General features: G+C 43.7%; 1 long non-coding RNA gene across 1 annotated transcript in view; it reads left to right on the top strand.

Annotated features, from left to right (window-relative positions):
- The first annotated feature begins 204 nt into the window (after positions 1-204).
- Positions 205-15846, top strand: part of LOC137517707 (uncharacterized) — a 72186-nt gene continuing 56544 nt past the window's right edge. The window contains exons 1-2 of the long non-coding RNA XR_011020629.1: positions 205-313; positions 861-917. This is a non-coding gene — a long non-coding RNA (uncharacterized lncRNA). The remainder of the gene's footprint in view (positions 314-860; positions 918-15846) is intronic.

Here is a 15846-nt window from a genome sequence, read left to right as displayed (position 1 = left end):
AGCCGCAAATCAGAACCTTACAAATGTATCACTTGAAGAAACTGAAAACTTCCCTATGAGTTTTTATACATGTGAGAAATTAATTTCTACATCCCTTCAAAGGAAATCTTCTATCTTTGCAAGCATACAGCAACTTGATGACACCAGTAACCTGCACTAAAAGAGTTGCTATGGTAGCACATACCTCCTGCAACAGCTACATGCCTCCTGCAACAGCCTGCAAGTTATTGCCATACAAAACCACTTCTGATATTTAAAACTCAGGGCCATTCAGTAAAATTTTTTCAGTGACATCTTTGATGGGGCAAAATAGGTAATTTTAGTAACCAAGGTTTTTTTGCTACAGAAACTAGTGCTTGTACATACATCGATTTTCCCATTGGATTCCCTGCAGAGTGGATCACACCTTTAAATGTTCAATCATACAAGGCAAAAAATTGAGGTCAATCACGGATCTATTTGCATAAATCTATTGTGTGTCTGATGCCTACTGCAGCACGTGGCAACATAGCAAAGGAATGTGAACCAAGAATCAAATACTTCCATAGGTGCATCAAACAACAGGAACATCTTGCATTATAACAAAATATGTTCATGGATTCATACATATTAAACACATAACACAATAAAAACATTTTTAAAAATGTTGTTCACGTTGTATTGGTAGAGCCAGTACAGTACCAACAAGAAAACAGTAGTAAGGTCATGACTCATGCCTTTAGAGAACTCGAATATTTTTATATGAATAGATATAGTTTTTGTATTTTTTGCTGTTATGATATTGTATATTCACACCATCACCTTTGAAGGAATTCTGCTTCATACTGCATCTAATGTGTTCCTGTTTGTTCTCTGTTCAGAAAGAAGAGGCAGTCAACAAACGACTTCATCTTCTGTCTGTCATCACCTTATGCACTGTGAGTATAATAAAGGTATGGGAGATCTAATAGCAATGGTTTGGCATTACATAAGAGAGTGAGGAGTCACCGGAGTATGTACCTGTTAAGAGCTTCAATCTGTATCCCTCCTGATTTTTATCTAAAATATGCAAGTGACAGTTAAACGGCAAAGGTGAAATGTGGGCACCTGCTGTTGGAAGAAACTTGGGCGCCGGGAGAGGGACACACAGGGGGCAGAGGAGGTGGACACACAGGGTCCGAGGAGATGGAAACAGAAGACAGAGGAGATGCACACATGGGGGGAGGGGGGCAGAGGGGACAGACACACAGGGGCAGAGGCGACGCAAACAGGGGGGCAGAGGAGATGGACATACAGGGGAGCAGAGGAGATGGACACACAGGGTCAGAGGAGATGGACACAGGAGGCAGAGGAGACAGATACGGGGGACAGAGGAGATGCACACAAGGGGGCAGAGGAGATGGACACACAAGGTCAGAGGAGATGTACACAGGGCGCAGAGGAGACAGACACACGGGGGTCAGAGGAGATGGACACACGGGATCAAAGGAGAGGGACACAGGAGGCAGAGGAGACAGACACACGGGGGTCAGAGGAGATGCACACGGGGGGCAGAGGAGATGCACACGGGGGGCAGGGCCGTATCTCTTAAGAGGCACCCGTGGGCCGGTGCCATGGGCGGCCCCTCAGGGGGGGGCGGCCTCCTATATGGTGTGTTATTTAATGTATTTAAAATTTTTCCTCTGGTCCCCTGGAGTGGACCTCTGGATTATTATTTTTTTTTTAAGGGAGGGGGGGAGGGGGGGGGGGGTTGGGGGCGAGTCTGGTCCAGCCCAGGGTAGCTGCAGCTGGCACCTGCCCTCCCCATCCATGCCTGGCAGTGGTTTAGTCCCGACCTCCTCTTCAGCGGGGCTGAGCCTGTGAGTGTGTGACAGAGCAAACCACTGGCCAATGAACTGCAGGCGGGCAGGGTCGGAAGTGCGACCTGAAGCTGCATAATTCATTTCCTGACAGCTTAGCAGGCAGCTCGTCTAAAATGACTCTGCAAGGGTCCCTGTCTTGCCTGATGTCTGCAGCTTTTCTGCGCAGCGTCAGGTTTTCTCCCTCAATCCCAGCCTCCTGCCTCATCAAGCTCAAGGGAAGAGGGACACTGGCTGCACAAACATCACGGGCACTCTCCATGGTAAGACGACACCTCCTCTCAACTTAATTTGCCTTATCTGCCTGTCACATGTCAGCCCTGATCACACAGTCCAGCATCTCTCTGTCTCTAGTGTGTAACCCTTTCACTGCTGGTGTAAGCTGATTTAGCTAGCTGCAGCACTGATACTACTACCTAAACTGGGGACACCTATATACCTACTATCTAACTGGGGACACCTATATACCTACTATCTAACTGGGGACACCTATATACCTACTATCTAACTGGGGACACCTATATACCTACTATCTAACTGGGGACACCTATATACCTACTATCTAACTGGGGACACCTATATACCTATTACCTAAACTGGGGACACCTATATACCTACTATCTAACTGGGGACACCTATATACCTAGCTACTATCTAACTGGGGACACCTATATACCTACTATCTAACTGGGGACACCTATATACCTACTATCTAACTGGGGACACCTATATACCTACTATCTAACTGGGGACACCTATATACCTACTATCTAACTGGGGACTGCTATATACCTACTATCTAACTGTGGACTGCTATATACCTACTATCTAACTGTGGACTGCTATATACCTACTATCTAACTGGGGACACCTATATACCTACTACCTAAACTGGGGACACCTATATACCTACCTACTATCTAACTGGGGACACCTATATACCTACTACCTAAACTGGGGACACCTATATACCTACCTACTATCTAACTGGGGACACCTATATACCTACTGTCTAACTGGGGACACCTATATACCTACTACCTAAACTGGAGACACCTATATACTACTATCTAACTGGGGACACCTATATACCTAGCTACTATCTAACTGGGGACACCTATATACCTACTACCTATACCTAAACTGGGGACACCTAAATACCTACTGTCTAACTGGGGACACCTATATACCTACTGTCTAACTGGGGACACCTATATACCTACTATCTAACTGGGGACACCTATATACCTACCTACTATCTAACTGGGGACACCTATATACCTACCTACTATCTAACTGGGGACACCTATATACCTACCTACTATCTAACTGGGGACACCTATATACCTACTATCTAACTGGGGACACCTATATACCTACTACCTAAACTGGGGACACCTATATACCTACCTACTATCTAACTGGGGACACCTATATACCTACTATCTAACTGGGGACACCTATGTACCTACTATCTAACTGGGGACACCTATGTACCTACTGTCTAACTGGGGACACCTATGTACCTACTGTCTAACTGGGGACACCTATGTACCTACTGTCTAACTGGGGACACCTATGTACCTACTGTCTAACTGGGGACACCTATGTACCTACTGTCTAACTGGGGACACCTATGTACCTACTGTCTAACTGGGGACACCTATGTACCTACTGTCTAACTGGGGACACCTATGTACCTACTGTCTAACTGGGGACACCTATGTACCTACTGTCTAACTGGGGACACCTATGTACCTACTGTCTAACTGGGGACACCTATGTACCTACTGTCTAACTGGGGACACCTATATACCTACCTACTATCTAACTGGGGACACCTATATACCTACCTACTATCTAACTGGGGACACCTATATACCTACCTACTATCTAACTGGGGACACCTATATACCTACCTACTATCTAACTGGGGACACCTATATACCTACCTACTATCTAACTGGGGACACCTATATACCTACCTACTATCTAACTGGGGACACCTACCTACCTACTATCTAACTGGGGACACCTATATACCTACTATCTAACTGGGGACACCTATATACCTACTACCTAAACTGGGGACACCTATATACCTACCTACTATCTAACTGGGGACACCTATATACCTACTATCTAACTGGGGACACCTATGTACCTACTATCTAACTGGGGACACCTATGTACCTACTATCTAACTGGGGACACCTATGTACCTACTGTCTAACTGGGGACACCTATGTACCTACTGTCTAACTGGGGACACCTATGTACCTACTGTCTAACTGGGGACACCTATGTACCTACTGTCTAACTGGGGACACCTATGTACCTACTGTCTAACTGGGGACACCTATGTACCTACTGTCTAACTGGGGACACCTATGTACCTACTGTCTAACTGGGGACACCTATGTACCTACTGTCTAACTGGGGACACCTATGTACCTACTGTCTAACTGGGGACACCTATGTACCTACTGTCTAACTGGGGACACCTATGTACCTACTATCTAACTGGGGACACCTATATACCTAGCTACTATCTAACTGGGGACACCTATAAACCTACTACCTAAACTGGGGACATTTTCTGCTGAAAAACTGCCCACGTTGTGATTATTCTCTGCTGAAATGTTGCACTCATTGGGATTATTCGCTAGTGAAATGTTGCACTCACTGCGATTATTCTCTGGTGAAATGTTGCCCTCACTGCGATTATTCTCTGGTGAAATGTTGCCCTCATTGCGATTATTCTCTGGTGAAATGTTGCCCTCATTGCGATTATTCTCTGGTGAAATGTTGCCCTCATTGCGATTATTCTCTGGTGAAATGTTGCCCTCATTGCGATTATTCTCTGGTGAAATGTTGCCCTCATTGCGATTATTCTCTGCTGAAATGTTGCCCTCATTGCGATTATTCTCTGCTGAAATGTTGCCCTCATTGCGATTATTCTCTGCTGAAATGTTGCCCTCATTGCGATTATTCTCTGCTGAAATGTTGCCCTCATTGCGATTATTCTCTGCTGAAATGTTGCCCTCATTGCGATTATTCTCTGGTGAAATGTTGCCCTCATTGCGGTTATTCTCTGCTGAAATGTTGCCCACATTGCGATTATTTTATGGTGAAACATTGCCGCATTACGATTATTTTATAGTGAAACGCTGCCCCATTACGATTATTTGGCACCTATGGGGGGGACCCCATCCAAATTTTTGCAAGGGGGCCCAGCAGGGGCGTAACTAGAAGTCACTGGGCCCCCCTGCGAAACTTTGGATGGGGCCCCCCTACCCCCTTCACTTTCTGCACAGGTAACCGGAGAACCAATGTTAATCAATTGGCTAGTGCACACTTGAATGTGTTTTCCCCATGCAGATCAGAACAGACCGCAGCAAACCACTGCACGCATTTTCTCGATCAATTACATTAGCTCCTGTGATAAAAATTGCATGTTTTCACACATACAGACACACATGGTGTGCAGAAAACACGTACAGAAAACGGACATACAGTGTGCTCCCAGCCTCAGCTTATTACACTCACGCTGTCCATCTCTGATGGAGCAGAACTGGCTCTGCAGACTCCTCCAGCATCACTACAGTACAGAACACTTGGGGAGGGGTAGAGGTTGGTGGCTGGGCGCTGTACACAAGAGCCTGCCATATACTGAATAGGGACTGTCTACAAATCCTTGTACGATTCTTTATCAGTATCTGAGCAGATGCAGTCATTAGAACAATTCCCTGGCTACCTATACTGCGGCCACCTATTTCTGGCTACACCTATCCCTGGCTACCTATACTGCGGCCACCTATTTCTGGCTACACCTATCCCTGGCTACCTGTACTGCGGCCACCTATTTCTGGCTAAACCTATCCCTGGCTACCTATACTGTGGCAACCTACTACTGGCTACACCTATCCCTGGCTACCTATACTGCGGCCACCTACTACTGGCTACACCTATCCCTGGCTACCTATACTGTGGCCACCTACTACTGGCTACATCTATCCCTGGCTACCTATGCTGCGGCCACCTACTACTGGCTACACCTATCCCTGGCTACCTATACTGCGGCCACCTACTACTGGCTACACCTATCCCTGGCTACCTATGCTGCGGCCACCTACTACTGGCTACATCTATCCCTGGCTACCTGTACTGCGGCCACCTATTTCTGGCTAAACCTATCCCTGGCTACCTATACTGTGGCAACCTACTACTGGCTACACCTATCCCTGGCTACCTATACTGCGGCCACCTACTACTGGCTACATCTATCCCTGGCTACCTATGCTGCGGCCACCTACTACTGGCTACACCTATCCCTGGCTACCTATACTGCGGCCACCTACTACTGGCTACACCTATCCCTGGCTACCTATACAGCGGCCACCTATTTCTGGCTACACCTATCCCTGGCTACCTATACTGCGACCACCTACTACTGGCTTCATCTATCCCTGGCTACCTATACAGCGGCCACCTACTACTGGCTACACCTATCCCTGGCTACCTATGCTGCGGCCACCTACTACTGGCTACACCTATCCCTGGCTACCTATACAGAGGCCACCTATTTCTGGCTACACCTATCCCTGGCTACCTATACTGCGACCACCTACTACTGGCTTCATCTATCCCTGGCTACCTATACAGCGGCCACCTATTTCTGGCCACACCTATCCCTGGCTACCTATACAGCGGCCACCAACTACTGGCTACATCTATTCCTGGCTACCTATACAGCGGCCACCAACTACTGGCTACATCTATTCCTGGCTACCTATACAGCGGCCACCTATTTCTGGCCACACTTATCCCTGGCTTCACCTATCCCTAGCTACCTATGCTGCGACCACCTATTACTAGCTACACCTATCACGCCATCAGGACTTTTGCAGGAATAGGGTGAGCCTTTTTACAGTTCCCGAGGGAGTGGGGCACCCCACACTGGGGTGGAGGGGCACAAAATGTAATGGAAGGAGGTGGGGCCCTGGTCCAAAAAATTGCATAATACCGTATACCGTCATACTGTGGTATTTTTTTTGACGGTTATCATACCGTGGAATTTCATACCGTTGCAACCCTAGTCACTTTACTCATACCCGGGGAGAAAACATGGCCTTTGACTTTGGGCTGCACTCTTACTAGGAAGTTTTAATTGGTCACACCCACTGTATGTTATGGACACGCCCACTGTATTATGTGACCACGCCCATTTCGCCCTCGGGGGGGGGCGCCATAGGTTTGGGGTGCCTAGGGGAGCCCAAACCCTAAATACAGCCCTGACGGGGGGCAGAGGAGATGGACACAGGAGGAAGAGGAGACAGGTACACTGGGGGCAGAGGAGACGGACACACAGGGTCAGAGGAGATGGACACAGTAGGCAGAGGAGACGCACACAGGGGGGCAGAGGAGGACACAATTGGACAATAAGTCGCACTGACTTTCCCCCCTCCCTTTAGGCCCCTTTTACACTTAATCAGTTGCTCTCAGTAATAACTGAAAGAAAACTGATTTTCAAAGTAATTCCCATGTTTTCCTATGGCACCTTTCACACTTAACGCGTTTTAACTGAAATCTTTTCACTATGCACTGCTATGGAAAAAACTCGAACTAACGTGCACCAATGCGTACTAATGCACACTAATGCGCACTAACGCACACCAACACTGATTAAGTGTAAATGGGCCCTTAGGGGAAGAAAAAGTATGTTTTATAGTCCGCAAAAATACGGTAAACACAAAAAGCCGTTCATTTGTAAGATAATACATTTCAAAGCGATCATTTACGAAATTATAATTCTTAAAACAAATTTCAACATTTTCACACAGTTAAAATGATCATTTCCATTTCAAAACAATTGTCAAAATGTTAAAACAGTCAAAATGATAATTTACAAAAAATTATAATTGTCAAAACAAATCTAAAAATTATATTTAACAAACCACTAATTCTCAAAACAAAAAAATTGCCACTATTTATTAATGGTCGCCGAAATCATCCAGTTTCGCGCCCAATAGCCGATATTTAACATTAGAGAATAGTGCCGTCCGATTTGTCCACTTCTCATATGCGCCTGATTTTCCTGCCTCTGAAACCACTTTCTTGTGCACTGCTCAATGCCCCTTCCATAGCAACTAACACATTGCTAGTCTGCAAGCTAGTAATGCATTTGTATGGAACTCAACCACAGACTGCCGCCCCATGGCTGTCTTGTCAGGTGGCAGAAACTGAAGGTGTATAGTTAGTTTTAGCTGTCTCAGTCTTAACTGGACTAATATATAAATCCTGGACTTATTTTGAGGAAATTCTTACTTAAAATGAGTTTAAATTACATAATGACTACTAAATGAGTAACATTTTAGCACCCTTCACTATGGGCTGCTGTTGCCACCTATGAACCGATCATTCAAAGCCAGTTTTTCAGGATCCCTTACGAACTCTAACTTGAATATCCTCCAATAAATCAGGCTATAGTATGGAACATAGTGGGCCATAAATCTTGTGAGTAGGATGGCACATTATGCTGAATTACTGTACTCCTTGTTTGATGTTATTATTGAACTAAGGAAATGTGATGTATTTCTACAGCCTGCTTGCTATGCTGTTCTTCCAAATGTCCTTGGCTGCATATATTAATAGTAATTATTTTCACTATTTTGATCCTTGCTAACAGATTTTGGCAATCACAGGCCTAGCTATTTTATGTGTAGAAAGCATTTAATGACCCATCTGTCTACAGAATGGCTGATTTGTTTGCAGACCCCCAAGTTACCTTGTAGTTAGCATTATACTTTATGATGGTTTTTCCTTTCTATCTCATTCCATAATCCATTTAGCTTCCTTTCTAATATCTTGACTATGCGAGAACATTTTTCTATGGCAATAAAGTTTTATTGAATTGATTCAAAGGAGCTATTGAGTGCAATGCAAGCTTAAAAAAAAAAGAGTTTTGGAAGATTAAACTACTCCTACATTCAATTTACAACATCACATCATTGGTGTGTGTGTGTGTGTGTGCGTGCGTGCGTGCGTGCGTGCGTGCGTGCGTGCGTGTGTGTGTGTGTGTGTGTGTGAGTGCGTGCGTGCGTGTGTGTGTGTGTGTGTGTGTGTGTGCATTGCATGTGTGCGCGCAGATTTTTTTTTTTTTCAATTTTCTTGCTGTCCTTTTATTACAGATAGTATAGAGCCTAGGTTCTCAACATGCGGTACGTGTACCCCAGGGGGTACTTCTGATGGTTCCAGGGGGTACTCGGGCTTGATATACTTAACCAAGAATAACAAATTTAGAGTTTTAGAAAAAGGTAAAGCTTATTTAAACAACACCAAATTAGTGTTTTAGCTAATTAAAAGCAATAGTAAATGCTTGGAAATTGTTTAGAATTAATTATCATGTAATACTATTAAATATAATTAAATATATATTTATCAAGGGGTACTTGTGATAATGTTTACTATGCTAGGGGGTCCTTGGTGAGTTCAGGGTTTTAAAAGGGGTACTTACCAATAAAATGTTTAGAAACACTGGTATAGAGAGCATTTGCTGCAGTTAATAACGAAAGCCATTTTGATTCACTCGATGGTATTGAGTACAGAGAGAATGATGCTTAGATTTTCATTTCAGAAAATATATGCAGCACTGTGCTGTCTGTTACTTACAGTAACAACATTTTCCTTATATCAAAGGCTCAAATGCAAGCTGCTTAGCAAAGTTGGCAACATCCCAAAATATTTGTGCCCTGTTTTCCTTTGAGCTGAAATCTCAATATTGCTATATGGATTGTACTTTCCTGAGTAAATTCTAAATAGACCAATTGACAGTAGGTATAACTACAGTCCTGCACTCCCAGACTTAAAAAAGAACCTGTGACCAAGAATTGAACTTCCCAATCAGTAGCCGATACCCCCTTTTACATGAGAAATCTATTCCTCATCAGGGGGCTCTGCATGGCTGATATTTTGATGAAACCCCTCCCACAGGAAACTGTGAGGACCATGGTCCTGGCAGTTTCCCGTCTGTGAACTTTGTTGCTTTGTGGGAAATAGCTGTTTACAACTCTTTCTAACTGTTTCCAACTGCCAAAAAAACAAGCAGCAGCTACTTCCTGTGAAATCACCTGCCAGCGGGAAAAATGTCACCATGTGATAAATGTCAGAATGTACATCAGGGAGAGGGAAGGTTTTACAATGGTGAAACACTGACTATTGTAAGACATTTATGCATATGGTCAACCACTCAAATAATTCCCAGGGTTATTGGTGGTTAGTTATCTGGGAAGTATGATGTGAACACAGACAAAAACTTAAATGTGTTCTTTTGGGGTCAAAAGCTGTGTTTCCCAAACTGTTGTCCAGGACCACTGAAGTTGCACAAGCCATCAGATATTCTCCAAATGGTCAAAAATACTCATTAGACGTTCCCAACATATCAGTATTTGATTTACTCTTATCTGAATTACGAGACCATTAATGCTCTGACCACTCGGGTCACACTTTAACCTGGTCTCCAAATTTCGAATGTGCTCCGTTTTCCCAACACTTCCTCCTTCACAGCCTGAAGTACTGCTGTGTCAAAGGAAGTATTGAAAGGATTGGAGAGCAGCATGAAGTGCCGTGGCAGGAGGCAGTCATACAGGTAAATTAACTGGCTTTTTTGCAGCCCTCTCTTCGAACACAAGCAGCTCACTCATCCCTATTTAAGAGTTATAAGTTTGGTGTCTCTGACCAGTTTTGATGCAAACTAAATTATCAGCAGTGGACTCAAAATTGCCAGCCAAGTCCAGACTTTTCCCTTGTGCATAGCCAACTGTGCAAAGCCAGACACCCAATTGAAAATATCTGTGCTTCATGGCGTTGTCACCACACTCAGCTTCTAAATGCCTATAAATAGTCACAGCATCATTGCTCCCCTTCCACAGGAACCATGCTGTCCACCTTCATCCTGGATAAATGCTTTCCTGGCTTTAGGTAAGTGCCTAGATCAGGGGTCTGCAACCTTTAAGAATGAAAGAGCCACTTGGACCCGTTTCCGAAAAGAGAAAAAAAACTGGGAGCCGCAAAACCATTATAAAACAGATATGTCCCCAATATGCACAAATCGTTAGCAGATATGTCCCCAATATGCACAAATCGTTAGCAGATATGACCCCAATATGCACAAATCGTTAGCAGATATGTCCCCAATATGCAGATATAACCCCAATAAGCACAAATCGTTAGCAGATATGTCCCCAATATGCACAAATTGTTATCAGATATGTCCCCAATATGCACAAATCGTTAGCAGATATGTCCCCAATATGCAGATATAACCCCAATAAGCACAAATCGTTAGCAGATATGTCCCCAATATGCACAAATCGTTATCAGATATGTCCCCAATATGCACAAATCGTTAGCAGATATGTCCCCAATATGCAGATATAACCCCAATAAGCACAAATCGTTAGCAGATATGTCCCCAATATGCACAAATCGTTATCAGATATGTCCCCAATATGCACAAATCGTTAGCAGATATGTCCCCAATATGCAGATATAACCCCAATAAGCACAAATCGTTAGCAGATATGTCCCCAATATGCACAAATCGTTAGCAGATATGTCCCCAATATGCACAAATCGTTATCAGATATGTCCCCAATATGCACAAATCGTTAGCAGATATGTCCCCAATATGCAGATATAACCCCAATATGCACAAATCGTTAGCAGATATGTCCCCAATATGCAGATATAACCCCAATAAGCACAAATCGTTAGCAGATATGTCCCCAATATGCACAAATCGTTATCAGATATGTCCCCAATATGCACAAATCGTTAGCAGATATGTCCCCAATATACAGATATAACCCCAATAAGCACAAATCGTTAGCAGATATGTCCCCAATATGCACAAATCGTTATCAGATATGTCCCCAATATGCACAAATCGTTAGCAGATATGTCCCCAATATGCAGATATAACCCCAATATGCACAAATCGTTAGCAGATATGTCCCCAATATGCAGATATAACCCCAATATGCACAAATCGTTAGCAGATATGTCCCCAATATGCAGATATAACCCCAATAAGCACAAATCGTTAGCAGATATGTCCCCAATATGCACAAATCGTTATCAGATATGTCCCCAATATGCACAAATCGTTAGCAGATATGTCCCCAATATACAGATATAACCCCAATAAGCACAAATCGTTAGCAGATATGTCCCCAATATGCACAAATCGTTAGCAGATATGTCCCCAATATGCAGATATGTCCCCAATATGCACAAATCGTTATCAGATATGTCCCCAATATGCACAAATCGTTAGCAGCTATGTCCCCAATATGCAGAAATGACCCCCAATATGCACAAATCGTTATCAGATATGTCCCCAATATGCACAAATCGTTAGCAGATATGTCCCCAATATGCACAAATCGTTATCAGATATGTCCCCAATATGCACAAATCGTTAGCAGATATGTCCCCAATATGCAGAAATGACCCCCAATATGCACAAATCGTTAGCAGATATGACCCCAATATGCACAAATCCTTCAGCAGAAATGACCCCAATATGCACAAATCCTTCAGCAGAAATGACCCCAATATGCACAAATCATTAGCAAATATGACCCCAATATGCACAAATCCTTCAGCAGAAATGACCCCAATATGCACAAATCATTAGCAAATATGACCCCAATATGCACAAATCCTTCAGCAGAAATGACCCCAATATGCACAAATCCTTCAGCAGAAATGACCCCAATATGCACAAATCCTTCAGCAGATCTGAAAAGAAAACCCCATTTACTCACCTAGTAAGAAGACCTCCTGTCACGATCTCCTCCTGTCCCGACCTCCGGTCCCGACCTCCTTGTGGCGCGCAACTCCGTCGGCTCCTCTTCCTTCCCGACGTCACGTCCTGCCTGCACTACACTGCAGGGCTACGGGAAAATGGCCGCCCGAAGCCCTGCACTGGTCTGGCGGCCTCTCTGATAGGCTGCCGGCCAGCGGCAGCACACGTGACGTCACACGCGCAAACGTCACACGCGCGCCGCAACCACTGACACCCTCTACCGGTGTAGTGTCAGAATGGGCAGCCCTGCAGCACCGGAGCCGGGACTGAGCCGCGGCAAAGGGGATAAAGAGCCGCTTGCGGCTCCGGAGCCGCGGGTTGCCGACCCCTGGCCTAGATGGTGTTTTAGTTGGCCCAATGCTTGCTGATATCACCCACAGAAGAAAACACCCCCATTGATTATTTATTACCACAAACATTACTACTCTGACAAAGATATGGTCAAGTCGCCATACCAGGCTCAGTCATTTTTGTACAACCATTTTACTAAGCCACCTGCTAAGCTCATACTAATATACTAATACAACTAACGTTGGCAGTGTTATTATTAACTTTATTTTTTTCCATCTCCAAACAGTTTTGCAAGAAACCTTGTATGTGCCGTTCCATAAATTTGAGCATGTTATAACATAATCGTTCTAGCACAGCGCATCACCTACTGAGATTATACAGCACTGCAGAAGATGTACATAGGTGCTATATAAATCAATAATAACAACTGTAGAAATTGATAACACACAAGCGAAGATTGAAGAAGAGAAGAAATTAGTTTTAGACGGTCTCGGGAAGAGATAATACTGGAGAAAAACAAGACACCATAGTTTAGATAAAGAAACCAGTCACCAATCATGAATACAGAGGTTAGAAAAAGCAGCGCTATTCCTCATGTGCATTCATAACAAGGAAAATAAAATCTATTCAGTTTGTATGAAAGCAAAGTACAAAAAAGTCACAATTTAACATGACGGGCCTGTAACTAATATAAATATATAAAACGACATAAAAACCTTTTATCTCAGCCTTGCCACGCACGCCACTTTGTACTTTCTTCCCGTAATATTTATTTTAAATTCTAAAAAGAGCGTTGTGCTTATTCTTGTGTGACCTTGATCTCGGCTGTTGGTTAGGAAATGCAATCTATGAAGTTGACAAAACAAACTGCACATTTCATTGTACTTAGAAGATAAGGAGAGTGAGTTATTGGTGAAGTGCATATGAGCCATAAGAAAAGGTCACTATCTCTGAAAGAGTCTGTACGATATTTTAGGAAGACTGTTAATCACATCTTTACAGCTCAGTTTTAATAAAGCAACATAAAACAAGTTGTGTTTACCGTATAAAGTGTTTTTTTGCTGGCACCAGGCCAGCGAATGTTCTTATTTTATCGGTATTCAGTGGATATAAAGAAACGGTTGGATAGTGCAGGACGCCAGTGGGGTGCTTGCAGAATCAGACACTGCGGCACCAATGCTAGCCATACTTAGTCATAAGAACATCAAAAGGAATGCTTTAATCTGTTAATGCATGTTAGATTAAGGACAGTTAGCTCTTTATGTAGAATTAGGAAGCTGGAATTCCCATGATGCAGTGCTATACCTACTCTCTTAGAGCTATCCTTACAGGAAACATACACATACACCATTATGGCTTGGCGTATTGTTCCTCCTCTGTTTCGCATCCTGGGGATCAGTTAAGGAACAACTTGGCATGGTTGTTTAGCAATAACTAGCATTTACAATACAGTAAGAGGCAACAGAATCCTACATGATGGTTTCATGAAAGACAGCAGACTGTAGTGGAGCATTAAATGATCATTTGACAGCAGCAGGGGGATGTTAGATACGTTTTGTCACAGAAACATTGCTTTTGTCTTCTCCTATTATGGCATGACAGCAGTCGAGACAGACAGAGAACAATTCCACCAGAATGAAAAGATGTATGTGTTTGCAAGGATCGCTATAGAATACTCTGAAGGGTATGATTTACTATAGGAGATGTACAATTAAGAGCTTGTTTACAGCAAATATCTGGTCATGTACAGAGGCTTCTATCTTTTCCAAATCCCCTACTAGACTAGAGGTTTCAAGTAGACCTGAACTATTGCACAGGACAGAAGGAAAACATAGAAATGCACCCGGTATGTATTTAGAGAGTTTAGCCTGTCTAATTCCCCCCTCATCTGTGTTTAATCGCAAGTTGTAATTTGATCTCTCCCCTGTGGCAGCTGACTGCCACGGCAGATAAGCTCATTTGAAAGCACAGGATGTTAACAATATGCCTGTTTCCATGAAAGCAGGAAGTAGATGCACTGCAGATTTATTGTAGGATTTGTATCAGCTGTAACAAATAATGTTTTTCTTTACAGGTTATTATGTTGTTGCTTGTCTTTTAGAGCAGAGAGGATGTTCTGAGTTCAGGTCTGCTTTAAGGTGGCCATACATCTAGTGATTTGACTGTATGATCAGCCATTCAAGTCTATGATTTTATCGAATCGAGAGAGAATCGAGTGTATTCCATTATACCCACTCAATGAACAATGGCCGATATCTTGTCAAATCAACCAGCTTAGTCGATCGAGCAGGACGGAAGTTATCGGTCGATTGCACAGGAATCGGCTACTGCTCACATGTCATTTGATCAAGTGAACTGATTTTTGCATTCAGACCATAGAGGCACAAAACTGGTCAGATCGATTAGTGAGCGAAGATGAATCGCATAGGATCATGGGTGTAACAATAGGGGATGCAGCCCCTGCTCATGCGGGGGGCTGCTCAGGGCTGTTTTGGGGGCTGGAGGAGTTGCAGCATGAGGGGAGAGCTTGGTAGCACCTCGCCTCAGGCTCTCCCCTCCAGCATAGAATGGTGCATATGCAGGCGGCAGATCAAATTACAACTAGTGATTAGACACAAATGAGGGGGAATTACACAGGCTAAACTCTTTAAAGCAGTAGGATTAAGGTGGTCATACACTGGTCGATTTGCCATCAGATTCGACCAACAGATACATCTCTCTCTGATCGAATCTAGGGAAGTTTTCAGTTTCTTCAAGTGATACATTTGTAAGGTTCTGATTTGCGGCTCATGATCACATCATTTTTGTTTCCTGTATTGAGTAAAATAGGAGTAATCATAACGAATC

Source organism: Hyperolius riggenbachi, chromosome 5, assembly GCF_040937935.1.
Source record: "Hyperolius riggenbachi isolate aHypRig1 chromosome 5, aHypRig1.pri, whole genome shotgun sequence".
Classification (NCBI taxonomy): domain Eukaryota; kingdom Metazoa; phylum Chordata; class Amphibia; order Anura; family Hyperoliidae; genus Hyperolius; species Hyperolius riggenbachi.
The sequence above is the reverse complement of the archived record's forward strand: the minus strand, read 5'-3'. Positions and strand labels throughout refer to the sequence as shown.